Source organism: Canis lupus, chromosome 8, assembly GCF_011100685.1.
Source record: "Canis lupus familiaris isolate Mischka breed German Shepherd chromosome 8, alternate assembly UU_Cfam_GSD_1.0, whole genome shotgun sequence".
Lineage (NCBI taxonomy): Eukaryota > Metazoa > Chordata > Mammalia > Carnivora > Canidae > Canis > Canis lupus.
In genome coordinates, this window is record NC_049229.1 from 73563625 (window position 1) to 73587292 (window position 23668).

A 23668-nucleotide genomic window follows, 5' to 3' on the forward strand; every position below is an offset into this window, starting at 1 on the left:
TTTGTTTCTTTGCTGTGGAGTTTAATAAGTTCTTCAAAGAACTTGGATACTAGCCCTTTATCTGATATGTCATTTGCAAATATCTTCTACAATTCTGTAAATTGTCTTGTAGTTTTGTTGACTATTACCTGGCTGTGCAGAAGTGTTTTATCTTCATAAAGTCCCACTAGTTCATTTTTGCTTTTGTTTCCCTTGCCATCAGAGATGGATCTTTTTTTTTTTTTCAGAGATGGATTTTGCAAGAATTTGCTGTGGCCAAGTTCAAAAAGGGTGTTGCCTGTGGTCTCCTCTAGGATTTTGATGGATTCTTGTCTCACATTTAGGTCTTTCATCCATTTTGAGTTTATCTTTGTGTATGGTGTAAGATAATGATGTAGTTTCATTCTTCTGCATGTGGCTGTCCAATTTTCCCAGCACCGTTTATTGAAGAGACTGTCCTTTTTCCAGTAGATAGTCTTTCCTGCCTTGTTGAATATTAGTTTACCATAGAGCTGAGGGCCCATTTCTGGAATCTCTATTCTGTTCCATGGATCTATGTGTCTGCTTTTGTGCCAGTACCACACTGTCTTGATGATCACAGCTTTGTAGTACAACCTGAAATCCAACATTTTGATGCCCCGGCTCTGGTTTTCTTTTTCAATATTCCCCTGGCTATTCAGGATCTTCTCTGATTCCACACAAATCTTAAGATGATTTGTTCCAAATCTCTGAAGAAAGTCCATGGTATTTTGATAGGAATTGCATTAAATGTGTAAATTGCCCTCGGGACAAAAATAATGCTGTCGTGTGCACACCATTCTCTCTAGGAAGGTTTGAAGCAACTGCTAAACTGAAGGAATGATACAGGTTAAACAATTTGCATCAAGAAAGAAACATTACTTTTTGTATTGGGAATATTTGCAATCTCTATATGAACAAAAGGAGAGAGTGTCCCTTGAGGCATCATTTGGGAAGATTTGGGAGGTGTCAGGCTGCAGAGACTTGGACTGTAGATCTGTTTTTATCAAGCGTGGGATATCTCCCCCCCCAGCATTTTTTTTTTTTTTTTCAGTAGTTCATTCCTTTTTATTCATGAGAACAATTCCACTGCATGAATACATAATAATTTCTTTATCCATTCACCTGTTAATGGCCGTTTACATTATTTTCAGTTTTTTGCTTTATAAATAAAGCTGCTGTGAACATTTGTATATAGGTTATATAGGTTAGACATATTTTTTCTCTTGGGTGTCTAGGAATGGAATTGCTAGATCACATAATAAGTATATAATTTAACCCCCCCAGCATTTTTTAAAAATGTGACAATGTTCTTGGGGAAAAGAAAGAATGTGAGCATGATGGATAAATTTCTCTGTCCCAGTCTCCACGTGAGCACCACAACCACCCCTTCTTGGAGGATACTCATGAACTCATGGTCACAAGTCCTGGACTGAGAGGTGTGCCAGGTTCAGGCTCAGTCTAGGTCAGCACATCATCTTTGCAGTCCCCCCTTCAGTGCTGAGTTCCTGCAGAGGCTCTTCCTCACACAACCCAGCCCCTGTGTGGTCCTGTCCCTGGGACTGTACTGGTGGTCACTACAAACTTAGGCATTATTATGTGACCTGGAATGTGACACTGAATTCCCAACCTATATTCTTTCCATGACCACACTGTCCAGGTACCACACAAAGGGCTCGTGTCTACACACTTTTATTCCCCTACCATCTGGAGGTCTACCTGAAGTCAGCTCCATCAGCTAGAGTCCATGGTTGCAGGGCTACATCCTTGAAGATTCCTGGATGTTCAGACCCTTCCTCTTTGTTTCCACAGCAGCCCTCCTTGTAATTTCATGTCATGATTCTTCTTCCACCTTCACAGAGAAAAGATCATTGAGCACCAGTAGTCACATTACTTTCCTTTTGGGGCCTTATCTTCCTCTATTACCTCTGATAAGAGTACTGATATTACTTGAGGAGACACCAAGATGTTCCATAAAGGATATTATTTTATTTTCTATCACTTATGTGTACTTCACACACAGTATTACATGTTTCTGGAGTACAGCACAGTGACAGGACGAAGTATATGGTGGGATATTCTCTTGCCCAGTGGCTCCACCATCAGGAAATTATATTAATCTTATGATGTCTAAATTAATGAGATTCAGAAATGTCCCTTTTGCCTCATAATAGAACATTCACAGTTTCCATCCATTATCAGGACACCACAATCCACCCTGGGACTCCAAGCTCCACATGCAGCCCACATGCTAATACATTTATCACATCCCTACAGCCCTCGAAGCCTCAGCCTAGAAATGCATAATCTCCAGTCCACATCTGTCTGAACATCATCATCCCACATATCATCATTTCAAACACATGTGGGCAGAACTCAGGGTGTGATCACCCTGGGAATGTCTCTTCTATATTTGAGGATGCATGATTCTAAATAAAAAAAGTTATCTGATTCCAAAATGCCTGGTCGACCCCACAAGGAGCACCAGCTGTAGACACTCCCAGTGCAGGAATCACATAGAAGGGATATAGGAGTGGACAGTCATTTCTAAGAACAACTCAGAAACAATTAGGTTCTGAGGCCTAGATTCTCTCTAGTTCCAGGGTCTACACTGGGTTTGTGACTCTTCGCTTGGGGACCTCTATCCATTTCAGGATCTGTGCCAATGTGAGGACATGAGTGTTGATCAGCATGCCCTCTGGTCTAACAATTAGGGGAGCACATGGCCATCTTATCCTCTATCTCTCCTGGTCACCCCCATGTGGGTGTGATCCTACATCTACACCTTAAACACTGTACGGTGCTCCCCTGCATGAGCAGGGATTCATTGCATATGAATAAAATCAACTCATAGCCACACTACAACGATGGAAATAATCATATTTTATTAAAGGTATAATCCCTAACTTTCACAAATCCTGGTGGTTGGTTTGGCCACCATGCAGGGAACTGTCTTTGATGGTACTGATCTTGAAATGTCATTTTTCTGCATGTAATTTTACATAGTGTTGAGGACAATCTCCATGGAGGAATTCTCCAGGACCTGACATGAAATGGGACCATATCCAGTTCAGGTAAAGGTGAGGATAGGGGTGAATATGCTGACAGCCAGCTGCCTAGCGTCCCTATGTAGTATTGGGCTGATGAAGAGGGAAGAGCATCATGTGTGGTATCCTGTGTCTCAAACCTGACTGTGCAATAAACATATTCATGGACTACTCCTAAGGGAAAGTACACATCACATACGTATCTCTAGACATGTCCTTGTTTCTACATTCTATGAAAATGATGTGTCTATTGACCGCGTCTTATTGAACAGTGTCATCCCTCTCTCTCCTAATCACAGTGACTCTAGCACAAGGTCCTCAGAATAGATTCCTGCTTTTTGAAGGATGACACCACCACCTCTGCAAGCAGGAGCAGTGCCCCCAGTCTATACCTCTATAACAAATCCTCTAGTAGAGAAGCCCCAGGGTGAGGGTTCCTGGATCAAGTTGAGGAGAGGATTTTGTGAGGGCTCCAGTCCTGATAGTTGGAGTGTCCCCTTTGGGATTTAGGACGTGAGATCTCAGATCTGAGTGTTCAGTGTTGCTCCCAGACAATCTCAGTCTCCTTGTGGCAGGGCCCTGAGTCCCACCCACATGTGATTCAAGACATTTATGAGGATGGAAATATCCCCAAATCCTCCCCTTGGTTGAAAAGCCAAACACTAGGTTTAGAGCAGTGAATCTTACATCACGACCTGAGCATCCTGTGCTCCTCATCCCTGCTGTTGACCATCATGTTGGAGTGCTCATGTTGGAGGCTCCCTCAGGGAAGGCAAGTCTGTTTCCATCCTGTGATGTCTTTCTCCACAGTAGATCTGTCCCAGGTCACCCTGCCAGAGTCTGCATTTTGACTGGGGAAACCCTTACACTCACCTGCTCATTCTCTGGGTTCTCACTGCACATGTCAGTGTGGGTGTCACATGGGTCCACCAGCTTCCCGGATAAGGCAATGGAGTCAATGCCAACATCTGGTGGGAGAATGCTAAGCACCACAACCTGTCTCTGAAGAGAAGTAAGATGTATAGAAATTCCAAAACCTGGAAAGATAAAGGATTCTGTTTCACATGAGAAGCATATCTATTCAATGTAATGAACAACCAGCCAGTTGATATACAGCAGAGCATCTGCCATGAAATCACAAGTTCATGTTTGAGCAGGAGAACAGAATTGCTACCATTTATGAAAACAACACCATGAAAATCAATTGCCAGAGTCTATATTCATATAAAATAAAAACACTGAGTTACTAAAGACCAAGTTGGGAAGACGGCAACACTGAGGAGACCTGCGGAAAAAAAGACTTTTCAATATATTGTCAATGGAGAAATTATTCATAGGCAATCATTAATCATGAAATCCAAATGTTATAGATAAGAATCAGTATGCATAACACCAAACATTAAGAATACACTTTGTGAAAATCAACTAAATTTTTCTATCCACATATTTATCAAGGTAATGAAAACAAGATATGGACCAAGGGAAAACATGCACAAGTTTCATAACCAACAAAGAACGTTCACCTGCATATCTAAAGAACCCTAAAAACTCAGAAAAAACAGCATTCATCTATAAAACAGACAGACACTTGTGTGGACATGTTATACAGGAGTGTACAGATACATGAAGTAAGCACAGAGGAGGGCACATCCCACCAGGATACGTGAGGGAAATTCGCATCCACCACAATAAGATGCCCTATACACTCATCACAGGAGCTCAGGTATGAAAGAAGCACTGACCAGAACATCCTGGGGAGCATACAGGACACCTGGAGCCTCAACCCTGCAGGTAGGAATGAAAAATGAAACAGAAGCCCTGGAAAATAATTTTTCTGTTCCTCCTGAAATTAAAGATGGATAATCTACCACGTGACCCGGAAATGCCAGTCCTCATTGGTTGCTCCAGAATAATGAAAACCCATGTTCATGTAAATATGGTATGTGATGATTTATAGTGTCTTCATTTCTGTTAGAAGCCTAGAAAGCCCCCAGAAGCCTTCCTGATTTAAAGATTAATCCCAGTAGAAAAAATCCATCAATGGGAGAGGATTCTGCAATAAGACATCACACTATTGATGCACACCCATGATCCTAGGGGAACCTCAAGGACATGATGTTCCATGAAGGTCAGCAGTCTCAGAGATGACAGGCCGTGCAGCCTGGGGCATTTGTACAGCCAGGCCAGGGTCACAGTGGTTTAGATGGGCTTTCTTTCCCTCTCTCTTCCCCAAACCCAGATGATGAGCTCCTCTGCATCAGGCTGCATGCCGCCCTCCTGTACACAATGTCCTCATGTATGGAGGCTTCACAGACTGACCCAAACCAGCTCGGGTCCTCTGATGGGGAGCTCCTAAGACCAGAGTCTGATGTGTATTCTGACAGCAGGTGTCCCCTCCAGCATCTTAGTCTCAGGCTCTCTCCTTTAGGAGAGCAGGACTACATGAGGACACCTCCACTGAGTCCATCCATCTCCTGCTACTGCCTCTCCCTACAACCTGAAGTCTAGACCTTCCTCTCATTCAGCTGAAAATGAGGTCAGGTATTTCGAACAGAGTTGATGTCAGAATTTTAATTAATTGTCCATACAGGAACCCACTATTGTTTGTTTTCTTTTTTTTTAATTTATTTTTTATTGGTGTTCAATTTACTAACATACAGAATAACACCCAGTGCCCGTCACCCATTCACTCCCACCCCCCGCCCTCCTCCCCTTCTACCACCCCTAGTTCGTTTCCCAGAGTTAGCAGTCTTTACGTTCTGTCTCCCTTTCTGATATTTCCCACACATTTCTTCTCCCTTCCCTTATATTCCCTTTCACTATTATTTATATTCCCCAAATGAATGAGAACATATAGAGAAATAGATATAGAAGAACTTTTCCTAATTTAAAAATATAATTTATATATTTATTTAGAGAGAAAGAGGAGAGGAGCAGGAGAGAGAAAAAGAAATCTCAAGCAGATTCCCCACGACCAGAGCCTGAGTTGGGACTCAAATCCGGGATCCTGAGATCACGACATGAGACAAAACCAAGAATTAGATGCTTAACCACCTGAGTTGCAAGGGGGCCCCATCCTTGAGAAACTATTTAATGGAGGTTTGAATTTGTTATTATTGTGTTTTGTCAGACTTTCTATTGAGGTTGAGTTCCTCATGTATTTTGGATACGAAGTCCGTCTCAGTATATAGTTGAACACACAGTATCCCATTTCATAGGCTGCCTTCTTGCTTTGCTAATATTTGTTCTGCACACTTTGGGCATGAGGTAGCCCCAATCATCTGTCTTTGTTTTTTTACTGTGATTTTAATGTGATATCAAATAAATCACAACCAAGCAAACATCATAATGTTTTCCCCTTAGTTTACATGTATAAGTTCTAAGGTTGAGACTTCTGCTTAACTCTTTAATCCATTTTTAGATTTTGTGTCCTTGTATCTGTGTGATGTTTGATAAGGAACAAGAGTCATTATTTTCATGAGGCTGTCCAACACCATTTGCTATAGAGACTATCCTTTCCCCACTGTGTATTTGTAGATATTTTTGGAGGATTTCTGACTGTATATGCACACATTTACTTCTGGACTCCATCATGTGCTGCACTGTCTACATGTCTGACATTAGGCAGTCACACACTGAAATGCTTAATGTGTGACTAAAATACATTTCTGTAGAGGGATGTGTGATGTCTGACTATTGTTTTTATTTCTTATAATTGTATGGTCAGTATCATGTGATTTTATTTTTCATAAGAATATGGAGTTTTTCTATTATGTAAGAAAACAATTGGTATTTTGATTAACTCAATCAACATTAAATTCCTTAGAACAAAAAATTCATCTATTCCATTGACAAATAAAAATAAGAAAATTTAAATAAGCATATAGAAAATAAAAATGAAATTTAACTCATAGGCACTCTAGGAAAATAGGTAAGCCTTAATAAATATAATCATATTTCAAAGAGAAGAAATTACTGACACCAAAAAAAGGAGCTTGAATAAAATTCTAAGATTTTAAGACAGTAAATATTGGATAACCACAGCAAATTACAAAATTACTAGTATTATCAATAAACAAAACTCATTCATGAAGAAATAAAAAAATGAACAAAACAGAACAAATATGAAGCCTGAAACTATTATCTAAAAATTCTCCCTGGGGCAGCCAAGGTGGCTCAGGGGTTTAGCACTGCCTTCAGCCCAGGGCCTGATCCTGGAGACCTGGGATCCAGTCCTACGTGGGACTCCCTGCAGGGAGCCTGCTTCTCCCTCTGCCTGTGTCTGTGCCTCTTTCTCTGTCTCTCTAATGAATAAATTAATAATATCTCTAAAAAATATTCTGCCTCAAAAAAGACAATGAAAATTATAAAAAGAATAAAGAAAAGGTCAAAATCAGATGTCTATATCTATGAATATTTAAATAGTTTAAGAATTAAGGCCCAAACTTTTAAATCTCTTCCAAAACAAAATGAAAATTGAACATGACCAAATTGATTTAAGGAGGCCAGGATGAGTCTGACAATAAACCCACACCACAGACCCCACAAGAAGTGTCTCATGGACAACATCTCAGATGCAGATAAATGCAAAAATCCTCGCATCCTGAATCCAACAGCCCATGGACAGATTGCACAGGATGACCTAGAGAAAATAATCCCTGGATGCAAGGATGCTTCAACACACAGAGATCATAAACAGGGCCCCTGTATTAAGAAAGTGAAGACATGGATGTACACGATTCTTTCCTATGATGCCTAAAACCGCTTGACAATGTCTAACACGCTTTTATCTTCAAAACATCTTAACAATTGAGACAGAAGAGATTGCTTCCTATCTGATGGAAGTAGTCACGTTTTATGAAAAACCCACAACCAACACTGCATTCAAAAGTGAAAACCTGAAGCCCTTCTATCAAGTCAGGACCCACACAGGGGGTCATTCCCACCCTGAGTATTCAACATGTTATACTGAAGAATAAACTGTGCCACCCCATATGTCAGCTGGTTCCCTGGATTTTTTTTTTTTAATTTTTTTTATTTATTCATGACAGTCACACACAGAGAGAGAGAGAGGCAGAGACACAGGCAGAGGGAGAAGCAGGCTCCATGCACCGAGAGCCCGACGTAGGATTCGATCCCGGGTCTCCAGGATCGCGCCCTGGGCCAAAGGCAGGCGCCAAACCGCTGCGCCACCCAGGGATCCCTGTTCCCTGGATTATTGTGAAAAAAAATCACACAAGAATCATCTGGTGGACCGAGAGGCTGAACCTCCTATGTTACCCTGATGAAAGGAAATAAATCTCCCATGGGACAATGCCCTTCTCCCTACCGGGAGCGGTGAACCATCCTCAGCACCAGAACCGTCTGTAGGGCCCAGAAGGCTGTGCAAACATCCTTTTTCAGTTCCTCACTAATTCACTGACCCAAACCCAATATCCTGGCCTTATATCTCCACAGACCCAAAGTATTGTGTAATAAGTACACAGGTTGCCTACTTTGGTCATTGTCTGCGTGTTGTGTTCTAGGGACCTCATGCACATGCAATATGAAATACATCTCCACTGAGGCCTGTCGTATGTCTACAGAGTAATTAGTCCAGAAAAATAACCATATAGAAGAGAAGGAAAATATTACTGGGGCAATGACTGGATTTCCAATCCAGGAAATTTAGGAAACAAAGAATAACGGATACTTAATATATACAGAAAAACATATTTGTATCCATATGACATGATCTGTTGCAGGGTCAAACCGCAGAAGGTCCAAAACCAAACCCTTAGTTAATAAACAATTTCAGGGAAGCTTTAGGATACAAAATAAACATACAAAATATATTTAGGTTTCCACACACTAACAACAAATTTTTTATATTTTAAAGGTTTTATTTAATTATTCATGAAAGATACACAGAGGCAGAGGCACAGGCAGAGAGAGAAGCAGGCTCCATGCAGAGTCCAATGCAGGACTGGACCTCTGGACTCCAGGATCCCTCCAGGAGCAGAAGGCAGACCTCAACCGCTGAGCCACCTAGGCATCCCAACAAATAGAGTATTTAAAAGGTAATTAACTTTTTTAATTTTTTTATTTATTTATGATGTCACAGAGAGAGAGAGGAAGGCAGAGACACAGGCAGAGGGAGAAGCAGGCTCCATGCACTGGGAGCCCGACGTGGGACTCGATCCCGGATCTCCGGAATCATGCCCTGGGCCAAAGGCAGGCGCCAAACTACTGCGCCACCCAGGGATCCCTTAAAAGGTAATTAATAGGGGAATCCCTGGGTGGCTCAGAGGTTTAGCGACTCCCTTGGTGAGTCCCAGGATGGAGGCCTACATCAGGCTCCCTGGATAGAGCTTGCTTCTCTCTCTGCCTGTGTCTCTGCCCCTCTCTCTCCTTCCCCTGTGTCTTTCATGAATAAATAAATAAAATCTTTAAAAAATAAAAGGTAATTAATAAAACCTTATTACACTGACATTGCTGTTAAAAACATAATACAGAGGATTAAATATTCTGAAGGAGGTAAAATACTATAAACTTAAAGTACTTACATTGATGAGAGATTTTTAAAAAGTCATAAAGAAATGCAAAAGTAATTTTTTTCATAGATTTGAACACTTCATAATATCACAAGACATTACACACAGTGGCTGACAAATGTAAAACAATCCTTGATAATAACTTGTAAAGATTCAAATCTAGGTGTGGAACTGATTATATATTCAAGGATTTGCAAATAGGGCCCTCCCTTCACTGATTAAACCAGCTCAGCCCCGACCCTGCAGCTGGGAGAAGAGCCCCAGCCCCAGATCCCCAGGTGACCCATTCAGTGATCAGGAGTGAACACAGACAAACCACCATGAAGTTGTTGCTCTGCTGGGCTTTTCTTCTTGCAATTTAAAAAGTAATTCATGGAGAACAAGAGACCTTGAATATATGAGTTGAGTTAAGTGAGAGAAACAGGGGATGGGGGACAGTTTCCTGACCAGGATGTCTTGTGTCTGCAGGTGTCCAGGGTGAGGTGCAGCTGCTGGAGTCTGGGGGAGACCTGGTGAAGCCTGGGGGGTCCCTGAGACTCTCCTGTGTGGCCTCTGAATTCATCTTCAGTGGCTACTGGAAGTACTGGATCCACCAAGCTCCAGGGAAGGGGCTGCAGTGGGTCACATGGATTAGCAATGATGGAAGTAGCAAAAGCTATGCAGACGCTGTGAAGGGCCGATTCACCATCTCCAAAGACAATGCCAAAAACACGCTGTATCTGCAGATGAACAGCCTGAGAGCCGAGGACATGGCCGTGTATTACTGTATGATGCACACAGTGAGGCAACCTCAGTGTGAGCCCAGACACAAACCTCCCTGTAGAAGGGGATCAGGACCACCAGGAGGTGCACACTCCTCACCACTTCTGTCTTGAAAGCCCAGGAGCAGGTGCAGATGGAGGTTCTGGGAAGGCTTCCTGTTGAGGTCTGGGCTTCCTCTCCAAGGAGCAGTTTCCCCCAGGGAGCCTGTGAGGACCAGGAATTTGTGCTAAACTATTTGGTTTCCAATTTGAAAAATTAGATTCTTTAGGAAAATAGCTACTTTATAATCCCAGAAGTCAGAGTTGCTTACACTTATTTACTATTTCCCTAAATATGAAAAATATACAAATATCTCCATGTACTTCAAGGATTAGAGGGATCAGGGGATCTCTGGGTGGCTCGTATAGTGTTGGCCTTCAACCTAGGGCATGATCCTGGAGTCTCGAGTTCAAGTCACACATCAAGCTCCCTGCATGGAGACTGTTTCTCCCTCTGCCTGGGTCTCTGCCTCTTCTCTTTCTTTCTCTCTCATGAATAAACAAATAAAATATTTTTAAAAAGAGGGATCTACAATCCCTGCGGGAAAAAAATAATACCTGAAGTCCTGAAAAATAGGAGAGAAGTAGCAAAATTATGATATGATTATAGATAGAGGTAGACCAATGACTCACCCAGAATCTCAAATGGAATCTGTCCTCTTGCCAAAGTTTTCAGCTGGTTCTGAAGGTTATATATGTGCTTGTTCAGGGACCAGAAGCATGTATTTCAGTTTTTTCAAAAATGTGACTGAAGAAAGAGAAATTAAGAAATCAACCCAATTAACAATTGGACTCAAAAGCATAAGATACCTAGGAATAAACCTAACCAAAGAGGTAAAGGATCTATGCCCTAAAAGCTACAGAACACTTCTGAAAGAAATTGAGTAAGGCACAAAGAGATGGAAAAATATTCCATGCTCATGGATTGGAAAAATTAATATTGTCAAAATGTCAATGTCACCCAGGGAATTTACACGTTGAAAAAGAAAACCAGAGCCGGGGCATCACAATGCCAGATTTCAGGTTGTACTACAAAGCGTGGTCATCAAGACAGTGTGGTCCTGGCACAAAAACAGACACATACATCAATGGAAGAGAATAGAGAACCAAGAAATGACCTCTCAATTCTATCAACTAATATTCGACAAGGCAAGAAATACTATAACAGTCTATGAACAGTCTCTTCAATCAATGGTGCTGGGAAAATTGGACAGCCTCATGCAGAAGGATGAAACTAGGAAGGGGGAAGATAGATCCATGAAGGCAAGAGAAACAAAAGCAAAAATGAAATATTCGGAGTTCATCAAGATAAGAAGCTTTTGGAGGTGGGGCAAGATGGCGGAAGTGTAGGGTCCCCAAGTCACCTGTCTCCACCAACTTACCTAGATAACTCAAATCATCATGAAAAACTACGACTTCAGCCTGAGATTTAAAGAGAGAACAGCTGGAATGCTACAGTGAGAAGAGTTTGCACTTCTTTTTTTAATAATAAATTTATTTTTTATTGGTGTTCAATTTGCCAACATACAGAATGACACCCAGTGCTCATCCCGTCAAGTGCCCCCCTCAGTGCCTGTCACCCATTCACCCCCACCCTCCACCCTCCTCCCCTTCCACCACCCCTAGTTCATTTACCAGAGTTAGAGTCTCTCATGTTCTGTCTCCCTTTCTGATATTTCCTACCCATTTCTTCTCCCTTCCCCTTTATTCCCTTTCACTATTATTTACATTCCCGAAATGAATGAGAAGATATAATGTTTGTCTTTCTCCGACTGACTTATTTCATTCAGCATAATACCCTCCAGTTCCATCCACATTGAAGCAAATGGCGGGTACTTGTCTTTTCTAATGGCTGAGTAATATTCCATTGTATACATAAACCACATCTTCTTTATCCATTCATCTTTCGATGGACACCAAGGCTCCTTCCACAGTTTGGCTATTGTGGACATTGCTGCTATAAACATTGGGGTGCAGGTGTCCCGGCCTTTCATTGCATCTGTATCTTTGGGGTAAATCCCCAACAGTGCAATTGCTGGGTCTTAGGGCAGGTCTATTTTTAAGAGTTTGCACTTCTATCAAGGTAGGAAGACGGGGAAAAATAAATTAAAAAAAAAGCATCCACGAGGGAGGGGCCCTTCAGGGATCTGAGCTAAAGGGGGTTGGTGAGAGCTCCCAGGACAGAAAGGCTGCATCTGCAGAAGCATAAGGTTCACCAATCTTCCTGGACGGAAAGGCGCTTGCAGCAGGGAGTTGGTGCAGAATCCCAGGAAGGGCGGGGATGTGGTCAGGCTCCCTGGGACACTAACAGAGCACCTGTGCCCCGGGAGAGGGCGCCACACACCATGGCTGAGCTCCCTAAAGGGCTGCAGTGCACCTGGCGGGGCCCAGGAGCAGCTCGGAGGAGGCTCAGGCAGAAGCTCGGTGTGGAGGGGGCTGCGCGGCCGGGAGCACGATTCCAGCAACACAGGACCACAAGGAGCCCAGGGTGCTGGGGGACACAGCGTAGGTTCCAGCGCTCTCCCTGGGACAAGCAGAGGCCGAGAGGACACAGGATAGCAAGGACACTCTTGCAGCCGGGTGGCCCCGAGCTATGCAGACCAATGGCCCCGCCCCCAGAGCATCCAGACCCCTGTGGACTGGGAGCGTGGTAGTTACTGTGGGAGCTGACTCCAGGGCTGGAAAGCTTGCCGCCACCGCTGTTGTTGTTCCTCCTGGTGTCACCTTGTGCCTGAGACTGAGCAGGGGACTAAAAGGATAAACAACTCCCACTGAGCTGTGCACCTGGCAGGGGCCTGGGCAGCTCCCCCAAGTGCTCACACCTGAGAACACAGCAGGCCCCTCCCCCAGAAGACCAGGTAGAAGGACAGGGGGAACACAAGTTATTGACCAAGCAGCACTAAAAAGTTCCAGGGGGAAGTAGAGGGATTTACAGTATATAGAATCAGAGGATACTCCCCTTTGTTTTGTTGTTTTCTATTTGTTTCCCCCACCCCATTTCTTCTCTCTCTTTTTCTCCTTTTCCAGTACAACTTGTTTTTGGCCACTTTGCACTGAGCAAAATGACTAGAAGGAAAAAGTCACAACAAAAGAAAGAATCAGAAACAGTCCTCTCTCCCACAGAGTTACAAAATGTGGATTACAATCCAATTCAGAAGCACAATTACAAAGCTACTGATGGCTCTAGAAAGAAGCATAAAGGATTCAAGAGACTTCATGACTGCAGAGTTTAGATCTAATCAGACCGAAATTTAAAATCAATTAAATGAGATGCAATCCAAACTGGAGTTTCTAACAATGAGGGTTAACGAGATAGAAGTACAAGTGAGTGACAAAGAAGACAAGTTGATGGCAAGGAAGGAAGGTGAGGAAAAAAGAGAAAAACAACTAAAAGTACACGATGATAGGTTAAGGGAAATAAATGTCAGCTTAGGAAGAAAACATCTATGTTTCATTGGGGTTCTGAGGGTGCTGAAAGAGACAGAGGACCATAAAGTGTATTTGAACAATACACCAGAGAACTTCCCTAACTTGAGAAGGGAAACAGGCATTCATTTCCAGGAGATAGAGAGATCCCCCCCCAAAATGAATAAAAACCGCTCAACACCTTGACATTTAATACTGAAACTTGCAAATTCCAGAGATAAAGAAAAGATCCTTAAAGCAGCAAGAGACAAGAGATCCCTAACCTTTATGGGGAGAAGTATTATGTTAACAGCAGACCTCTCCACAGAGACCTGACAGGCCAGAAAGGGCTGGCAGGATATATTCAGGGTCCTAAATGAGAAGAACTTGCAGCCAAGAATACTTTATCCAGCAAGGCTCTAATTCAGAATAGAAGGAGAGATAAAGAGCTTCCGAGTTAGGCAGAAACTGAAAGAATATGAGACCATCAAACCAACTCTGCAAGAAATATTAAGCTGGATTCTGTAAAAGAAAGAGGAATTCCAAGGGAACAATCCACAAAAAAAGGGACTGAATAGGTATCAAGATGACACTAAACTCATATCTTTCCATAGTAACTCTGAACGTGAATGGGCTTAATGACCCCATCAAAAGGCGCAGGGTTTCAGACTGGATAAAAAAGCAAGACCCAACTATTTGCTTTCTACAAGAGACTCATTTTAGATGTAAGGACACCTACAGCCTGAAAATAAAAGGTTGGAGAACCATTAACCATTCAAATGGTCCTCAAAACAAAGCAGGGGTATCCATCCTTATATAACATAAATTAAAGTTTATCCCAAAGACTGTAGTAAGAGATGAACAGGGACACTATATCATACTTAAAGGATCTATCCAACAAGAGGACCTAACATCATGAATATTTATGCCGCGAATGTGGGAGCTGCAAGTATATCAATCAATTAATAACCAAAGTTAAGACATAGTTAGATAATAACACACTTAAACTTCGTATCTTGAACACAGCTCCTTCTACAATCGACAGATCTTCTAAGCACATCTCCAAAGCAACAAGAGCTTTAAATAATACACTGTACCAGATGGATTTCACTGATATTTACAGAACGTTACATCCTATTCATGAGACACACACACACACAGAGAGAGAGAGAGAGAGAGAGAGAGAGAGACATAGGCAGAGGGAGAAGCAGGCTCCATGCAGGGAGCCTGACGTAGGACTTGATCCTGGGTCTCCAGGATCAGACCCTGGGCTGAAGGTGATGGTAAACACCTGAGCCACCAGGGCTGCCCCTAACTTTACATCCAAAGGCAACTGAATGCACATTCTCAAGTGCACATGGAACTTTCTCCAGAATAGACCACATATTGCGTCACAAATTATGTCTTAACCTATATCAAATAATTGGGATTGTCCCCTGCATATTTTCAGACCATAATGCTTTGAAACTAGAACTAAAACACAAGACGAAATTTGGAAGAATTTTAAACACGTGGAGGTTTAGTACTACCCTGCTAAAAGATGAAAGGGTCAATCAGGAAATTAAAGAAGAATTAAAAAGATTCATGGAAACTAATGAGAATGAAGATACAACCATTCAAAATCTTTGGGAACAGCAAAAGCAGTCCTGAGGGGGAAATACATCTCAATACAAGTGTCCATTAAAATACAGGAAAGAACTCAAATACAAAAGCTAACTTCGCACCTAAAGGAGCTGGAGAAAAAACAGCAAATAGATCCTACACCCAGCAGAAGAAGAGAATTAATAAATATTTGAGCAGAACTCAATGAAATAGAGACCAGAAGAACTGTGGAACAGATCAACAAAACCAGGAGTTGGTTCTTTGAAAGAATTAATAAGATAGATAAACCATTAGCCAGACTTATTAAAAAGAAGAGAGAAGAGACTCAAAATAATAAATTCATGAATGAGAAAGGAGAGATCAATACCAATACCAAGGAAATACAAATGATTTTAAATACCTATTATGAACAGCTATACACCAATAATTAGGCAATCTAGAAGAAATGGACGCATTTTTGGAAAACCACAGACTACCATACCTGGAACAGGAAGAAATAGAAAACCTGAACAGGCCAATAACCAGGGAGGAAATTGAAGCAGTCATCAAAAACCTACCAAAATACAAAAGTCCAGGGCCAGATGGCTTCTCAGAGGAATTCTATCAAAGGTTTAAAGAAGAAACCATATGTATTCTACTACATCTATTAGGAAAGATGCAAAGAGATGGAATACTTCCAATCTCCTACTATGAGACCAGCATCACCTTAGTTTCAAAACCGAAGACCACACCAAAAAGGAGAATTATAGACCAATATCCCTGATGAACACGGATGCAAAAATTCTCAACAAGATACTAGCCAATAAGATCCAACAGTACATTAAAAAATTATTCACCATGACCAAGTGGGATTTATCCCCGGGATGCAAGATTGGTTCAACCCTTGTAAAGCAATCAATGGATTGATCATATCAGGAAGAGAAAAAACAAGAACTGTGGATTTTATGAATACATGTAGAGTAAGCATTTGACAAAATAAAACATCCATTCGTGATCTAAACTCTTCAGAGTGTAGGGATAGAGGGAACATTCCTCAGAATCTTAAAAGGGGTCTACGAAAATCCCACAGCAAATATCATTCTCAACGAGGAAGCACTGGGAGACTTTCCCCTAAGATCAGGAACAAGACAGGGATGTCCACTCTCACCACTACTATTCAACATAGTGGTAGAAGTACTAGCCTCAGCAATCAGGCAACAAAAAGAAATAAAAGGCATTCAAATTGGCAAAGAAGAAGTCAAACTCTCCCACTTCACCGATGACATGATACTGTACCTAGAATACCTGAAAGACTCCACCCCAAATTGCTAAAACTCATACAGCAATTTGGAAGTGTGGCAGGATACAAAATCAATGTCCAGAAGTCAGTGGCATTTCTATACACTAACAATGAGACTGAAGAAAGAGAAATTAAGGAGTCAATCCCATTTACAATTGCACCCAAAGCATAAGACACCTAGGAATAAACCTAACCAAAGAGGTAAAGGATCTATACCCTAAAAACTACAGAACACTTCTGAGAGAAATTGAGGAGGACACAAAGATATGGAAAAATATTCCATGCTCATGGATTGGAAGAATAAATATTGTGAAACTGTCAGTCTTACCCAGGGTAATGTACACGTTTAATGCAATCCCTATCAAAATACCATGGACTTTCTTCAGAGAGTTGGAACAAATCATCTTAAGATTTGTGTGGAATCATTAAAGACCCTGAATAGTCAGGGAAATATTTAAAAAGAAAACCATAGGGATCCCTGGGTGGCGCAGCGGTTTGGCGCCTGCCTTTGGCCCAGGGCGCGATCCTGGAGACCCGGGATCGAATCCCACATCAGGCTCCCGGTGCATGGAGCCTGCTTCTCCCTCTGCCTATGTCTCTGCCTCTCTCTCTCTCTCTCTCTCTGTGACTATCATAAATAAATAAAAAAATTAAAAAAAAAAAGAAAGAAAACCATAGCTGGGGGCATGACAATGTCAGAATTCAGGTTGTACTACAAAGCTGTGGTCATCAAGACAGTGTGGTACTGGCACAAAAACAGACACATAGGTCAATGGAACAGAATAGAGAATCCAGAAGTGGGCACTCAACTTTATGGTCAACTAATATTCGACAAAGGAGGAAAGACTATCCGCTGGATAAAAGACAGCCGCTTCAATAAATGGTGCTGGGAAAATTGGACATCCAAATGCAGAAGAATGAAACTAGACCATTCTCTTACACCATACACAAACATGTACTCAAAATGGATGAAAGATCTAAATGTGAGACAAGATTCCATCAAAATCCTAGAGGAGAACACAGGCAACACCCAACATCCATGAAGACAAGAGATACAAAAGCAAAAGTGAACTATTGGGACTTCATCAAGATAAGAAGCCTTTGCACAGCAAAGGAAACAGTCAAATAAACTAAAAGACAACCTACAAAATGGGAAAAGATATTTTCAAATGACTAGATAACGGACTAGAATCCAAGATCCATAAAGAACTTATTACCTGAACAGCAAAGAAACAAACAATCTAAACATGAAATGAGCAAAAGACATGAACAGAAATCTCACAGAGGAAGACATAGACACAGGAAACAAGCACATGAGAAAATGCTCCGCATCACTGGCCATCAGGGAAACACAAATCAAAACCACAATGAGATACCACCTCACACCAGTGAGAATGGGGAAAATTAACAAGGCAGGAAACAACACATGTTGGAGAGGATGTGGAGAAAGGGGAACCCAGTTGCACTGTTGGTTGGAATGTGAACTGGTGCAGCCACTCTGGAAAACTGTGTGGAGATTCCTCAAAGAGTTAAAAATAGACCTGCCCTATGACCCAGCAATTGCACTGCTGGTGAATTATCCCAAAGATACATATGCAGTGAAACACCGGGGCACCTACACCCTGATGTTTATAGCAGCAATGTCCACAATAGGCAGACTGTGGAAGGAGCCTCAGTGTCCATCGAAGGATGAATCTATAAAGAATATGTGGCCTTTTTTAAATAATAAATTTATTTTTTATTGATGTTCAATTTGCCAGCATACAGAATAACACTCAGTGCTCATCTCGTCAAGTGCCCACCTCAGTGCCCGTCACCCATTCACCTCACCCCTCCGCCCTCTTCCCCCTCCACCACCCCTAGTTCGTTTCCCAGAGTTAGGAGTCTTCTTGTTCTGTCTCCTTTTCTGATATTTCTTACCCATTTAAGAAGATGTGGTCTATGCATACAACGGAATATTTCTCAGCCGTTAGAAATGACAAATACCCACCATTTGCTTCGACGTGGATGGAACTGGAGGGTATTATGCTGAGTGAAATAAGTCAATCGGAGAAGGGCAAACATTATATGGCCTCATTCATTTGGGGAATATAAAAAAAGTGAAAGGGAATAAAGGGGAAAGGAGAAAAATGAGTGGGAAATATTAGAAAGGGAGATAGAACATGAGAGACTCCTAACTCTGGGAAATGAACAAGGGGTGGTAGAAAGGGAAGTGGGAGCGGGGTGGAGGTGACTGGGTGACGGACACTGAGGGGGGCACTTGAGGGGATGAGCACTGGGTGTTATGTTATATGTTGGCAAATTGAGCTCCAATAAAAAGAAAAACAAATTTATCTTTGTGTATGGTGAAAGAGAGTGGTCTGGTTTCATTCTTCTGCATGTGGATGTCCAATTTTCCCAGCACCATTTATTGAAGAGACTGTCTTTCTTCCAATGGATAGTCTTTCCTCCTTTATTGAATATTAGTTGACCATAAAGTTCAGGGTCCACTTCTGGGTTCTCTATTCTGTTCCACTGACCTATGTGTCTGTTTTTGTGCCAGTACCACACTGTCTTGATGACCACAGCTTTGTAGTACAACCTGAAATCTGGCATTGTGATGCCCCCAGATATGCTTTTCTTTTTTAAAATTCCCCTGGCTAATTGGGGTCTTTTCTGATTCCACACAAATCTTAAAATAATTTGTTCTAACTCTCTGAAGAAAGTCCATGGTATTTTGATAGGGATTGCATTAAACGTGTATATTGTCCTGGGTAACATTGACATTTTCACAATATTAATTCTGCCAATCCATGAGCATGGAATATTTTTCCATCTCTTTGAGTCTTCCTCAATTTCTTCCAGAAGTCTTCTATAGTTTTGAGGGTATAGATCCTTTACATCTTTGGTTAGGTTTATTCCTAGGTATCTTATGCTTTTGGGTGCAATTGTAAATGGCCTCATTCATTTGGGGAATATAAATAATAGTGAAAGGGAATATAAGGGAAGGGAGAAAAAATGTGTGGGAAATATCAGAAAGGGAGACAGAACATAAAGACTGCTAACTCTGGGAAACGAACTAAGGGTGGTAGAAGGGGAGGAGGGCGGGGGGTGGGAGTGAATGGGTGACGGGCACTGGGGGTTATTCTGTATTTTAGTAAATTGAACACCAATAAAAAATAAATTAAAAAAAGAAAAACAAAACCACGATGAGATACCATCTCACAGCAGTGAGAATGGTGATAATTAACAAGACAGGAAACAACAAATGTTGGAGAGGATGTGGAGAAAGGGGAACCCTCTTTCACTGTTGGTGGGAATGTGAACTGGTGCAGCCACTCTAGAAAACTAGTGGAGGTTCCTCAAAGAGTTAAAAATACATCTGCCCTATGACCCAGCAATTGCACTTTTGGGGATTTACCCCGATACAGATGCAGTGAAACGCCGGGCACCTGCACCATGATGTTTCTAGCAGGAATGTCCACAATAGCCAGGCTGTGGAAGGAGCCTCGGTGTCCATCGAAAAATGAATGGATAAAGAAGATGTGGTCTATGTATACAATTAATTTTCTTCAGCCATTAGAAATGACAAATACCCACCATTTGCTTCTGCATGGATGGAACTGGAGGGTATTATGGTGAGTGAAATTATGGTGAGTCAATCGGAGAAGGACAAACTTTATATGGTCTCATTCATTTGGGGAATATAAAAAATAGTGAAAGGGAATAAAGGGGAAAGGGGAAAATTAGTGGGAAATATCAGAAAGAGAGACAGTACATGACAGACTCCTAACTCTGGGAAATGAACAAGGGGTCATAGAACGGGAGGTGGGCAGGGTGTGGTGGTGACTGGGTGACGGGCACTGAGGGGAGCCCTTGAAGGGATGAGCACTGGGTGTTTTTCTATATGTTGGCAAATTGAACTCCAATAAAGAAAGGAATCCCAAATGTAAAATCTAGATTATTAGTGTTGTAAGAAAAAGTTATTCAATCTGAGAGTTTTATTAATCCTTTTAAAGTTCCGAACAATATATAAATGCCACAAGGGATATTATTAATATCCTTAAGGGTTTTATTTATCAGATTATCTAGTCTTTCATACAAAGATAAAAACTGGCTTGTAAGTCTCATCTCTTAATATACTAAGGAAAAAACAGAACTTCAAATATTGTCATAGATACTGTATTATATGAGTTAGACTACATTATCAAAATAATGGCCACTACAAGGTACATATTTCACAACATCTGAACTATGGAGAGTGTCAGAGGAGATTCAAAATATGATTTAATCATACTGAATGCCATTAAACTTTAACAGTTTTTACACAACTAAGTACAGAATACAAAAATGTGATACTCAGAATTGTAGATATCAGCTGTTAGAGCATTATGTAGAAAGTTACTGCACCACACTATTTAAAAAGCAAAAATGAACCTTTATTTTCCTTTGTAAAATTCTGCAAAACCAAAATAAAATATAAAATATAAAAAAATAAAAACGCAAAAACAAAGAAGATGAAAAAAAAGGGAAGGATTGTGGTGGTGAAGAAGTGGTGGTGGATAGAGAATATAGTCTCCTGAGGGTACCTAGAGGCTGATCCTCTTGGTTCTGAGTGCATTTTCTTCTGTATGTTGGAAGATGTTCAATCCGAAATTTGTATAAACTAGCAGTATTTATAGAAAGTCCCAACATCGTCCACAAAAACATAACAAGATAAAAGCATGGAGAGAATGGGAAGGAAGAGAGAATATAGTCTCACAGAATGAACCAACACAGTGTTCCACTTTGTTCTGTTTGCATTTGGCTCATGTGTTAGAAGGTACTAACTTCCATCACTGTAAAACAAAACAAGACAGAAAACAAAAACAAGAAGTAAAAGGCTCATATCTTGTATATCTAACAAAATTAAATTGAATACGTTGAAGAGAATCCAAAAGTAAACAATATATCTAAGAATGTAATTGTAGAAATATGAAAGTCAAAAAGGAAAAAAACTTAAAAATGAAGAGTTGGTAAAATATTATAGTTAAAGCGGGAAAAGAGAAAACATATTGTGAAATTTTAACCTGATATAAAAACAAGTCATATTGTAAAAAAAAAAAGAGAAAGAAAGAAAGAAAAAAAGAAAGAAAGAAAAGAAAGAGAAAGAAAGAAGAAAGAAAGAAAGAAAGAAAGAAAGAAAGAAAGAAAGAAAGAAAACAAACAAACATTTAAAGAAGACCTTCTAGTTCTATATCCTATTTTCCCTCAGTCCTGGAGCTTTACAGTGCTCTTTGGTCAAGAACTTGCTCTTTTCCTGTTCTTCAGGCTGGTCTTCTGGGGGTGGGTCTGCTGTGCTGATTCTCAGGTGTGTATGCCTGTTGAAGATGCCCCCCCTCCACCAGGTGCTGGGTTCGGTATGAGCTGTTTACACTGTGAGGCCTTTGTTCCCTGGTGACCTCACCTCTTCCAGGCACAAGGTGAAGCAAAGAGGAAAAACAACGGCAGCTGCCAGATTTCCAGTTCTGGAGTCAGCTCCCCACAAGTAACTAATGCAGTCTCCCAGTCCGCACTGGCCTAGATACTCCTGGTGCAGGCATGGGTGCACTGATCTACACAGCTTGCAGGGCACCAAGCGGCAGGAGAGTCCTCGCTGTCCTGTGCCCCCCCCCCTTTGTCCTGTTGAATAATCCTCCAAATGTACTGTTGGATTCCATTGGCTAGTATCTTGGTGAGAATTTCGCATCCATGCCCATCAGGAATATTGGTCTGTAATTCTCCTTTCTGGTGGGTCTTTGTCTTGTTTGGGGTTCATGGTAATGTTGGCCTCATAGAACGTGTTTGGAAGTATTCCCTCGCTTGCTATCCTTTGAAACAGCCTTGGAAGGAGAGGAATTATTTCCTTAAATGTTTGATAGAATTTCCCCGGGAATCCATCCGGCCTTACAGTTTTTTTCTTTTGTTTTGATTTTTTTTGTATATTTTATTATTGGAGTTTGATTTGCCAACATATAGTATAACACCCAGTGCTCATCCCGTCAAGTGCCCCCCTCAGTGCCCATCATCCAGTCGCCCCATCCAGCCTTACAGTTTCTTTGGAAATTTTGATAACTGCTTCAGGTTCCTCACTGGTTATTGGTCTGTTCAGGTATTCTATTTATTCCTCTTTCATATTTGGGAATTTCTTGGTTTCCAGTAATGCACCCATTTCTTCCAGATTGACTAATTTGTTGGCATATAGTGGCTCATAATATGTTTTTAAAATTTTTTGTGTTTCCTTGGTATTGCTTGTGGTCCCTGACCTTTATTTATGATTTTATTAATTTGAGTCTTTTTTTTTAAATTAGACTGGCTATGGATTTATCTATTTAATTAATTGTTTCAAAGAACCAGATCCTGGTGTTATTGATCTTTCTACAATTCTTCTGATCTCTATTCCTTTGAGTTCTGCTCTAATCTTTATTATCTCTCATCTTTTGCTACAATAAGGCTTTGTTTGCTGTTCTTTTCCCAGTTCCTTTATTTTCAAGTTTAACTTGTGTATTTGATTTTCTTCTTCTCTTTTTTTGAGTGACATATGTATTGTGATATATTTCCCCTTTAGGACCACATTTGCTGTATCCCAAAGGTTTTGAACAATTTTACTTTCATTTCCATTAGTTTCCATGAATCTTTTATAATTCTTCTCTACTTTCCTGTTCAGCCATTCATCCTTTAGTAGGATGCTCTTTAACTTCCAAGTACAAGGTTCTTCCAAATTTCTTCTTGTGATTGAGTTCAGGTTTAAAAAAATGTATGAAAATAGGCAGGTGATTGTACCTAAACTTTTGGTATAAGTGAGGATTGAATTGTGCATCTATTCTGGAGAATGTTCCATGTGCACTTGAGAAGAATGTGTATTCAGTTGCATTCGGATGTAAAGTTCTGTAAATATCTGTGTAATCCATCTGGTCCAGTGTATCATTCAATACACTTATTTCTTAGGTGATGTTGTGCTTAGATTATTTGTCATTTACAGAAAGTGCCGTGTTGAAGTCTCCGACT

At 41.0% G+C, this 23668-nt stretch overlaps 1 gene segment (V, D, J or C); it reads right to left on the reverse strand.

The window, feature by feature from the left end:
• LOC106557516 overlaps window positions 1-23668 on the reverse strand; it is a 180912-nt gene that overhangs the window by 93490 nt on the left and 63754 nt on the right.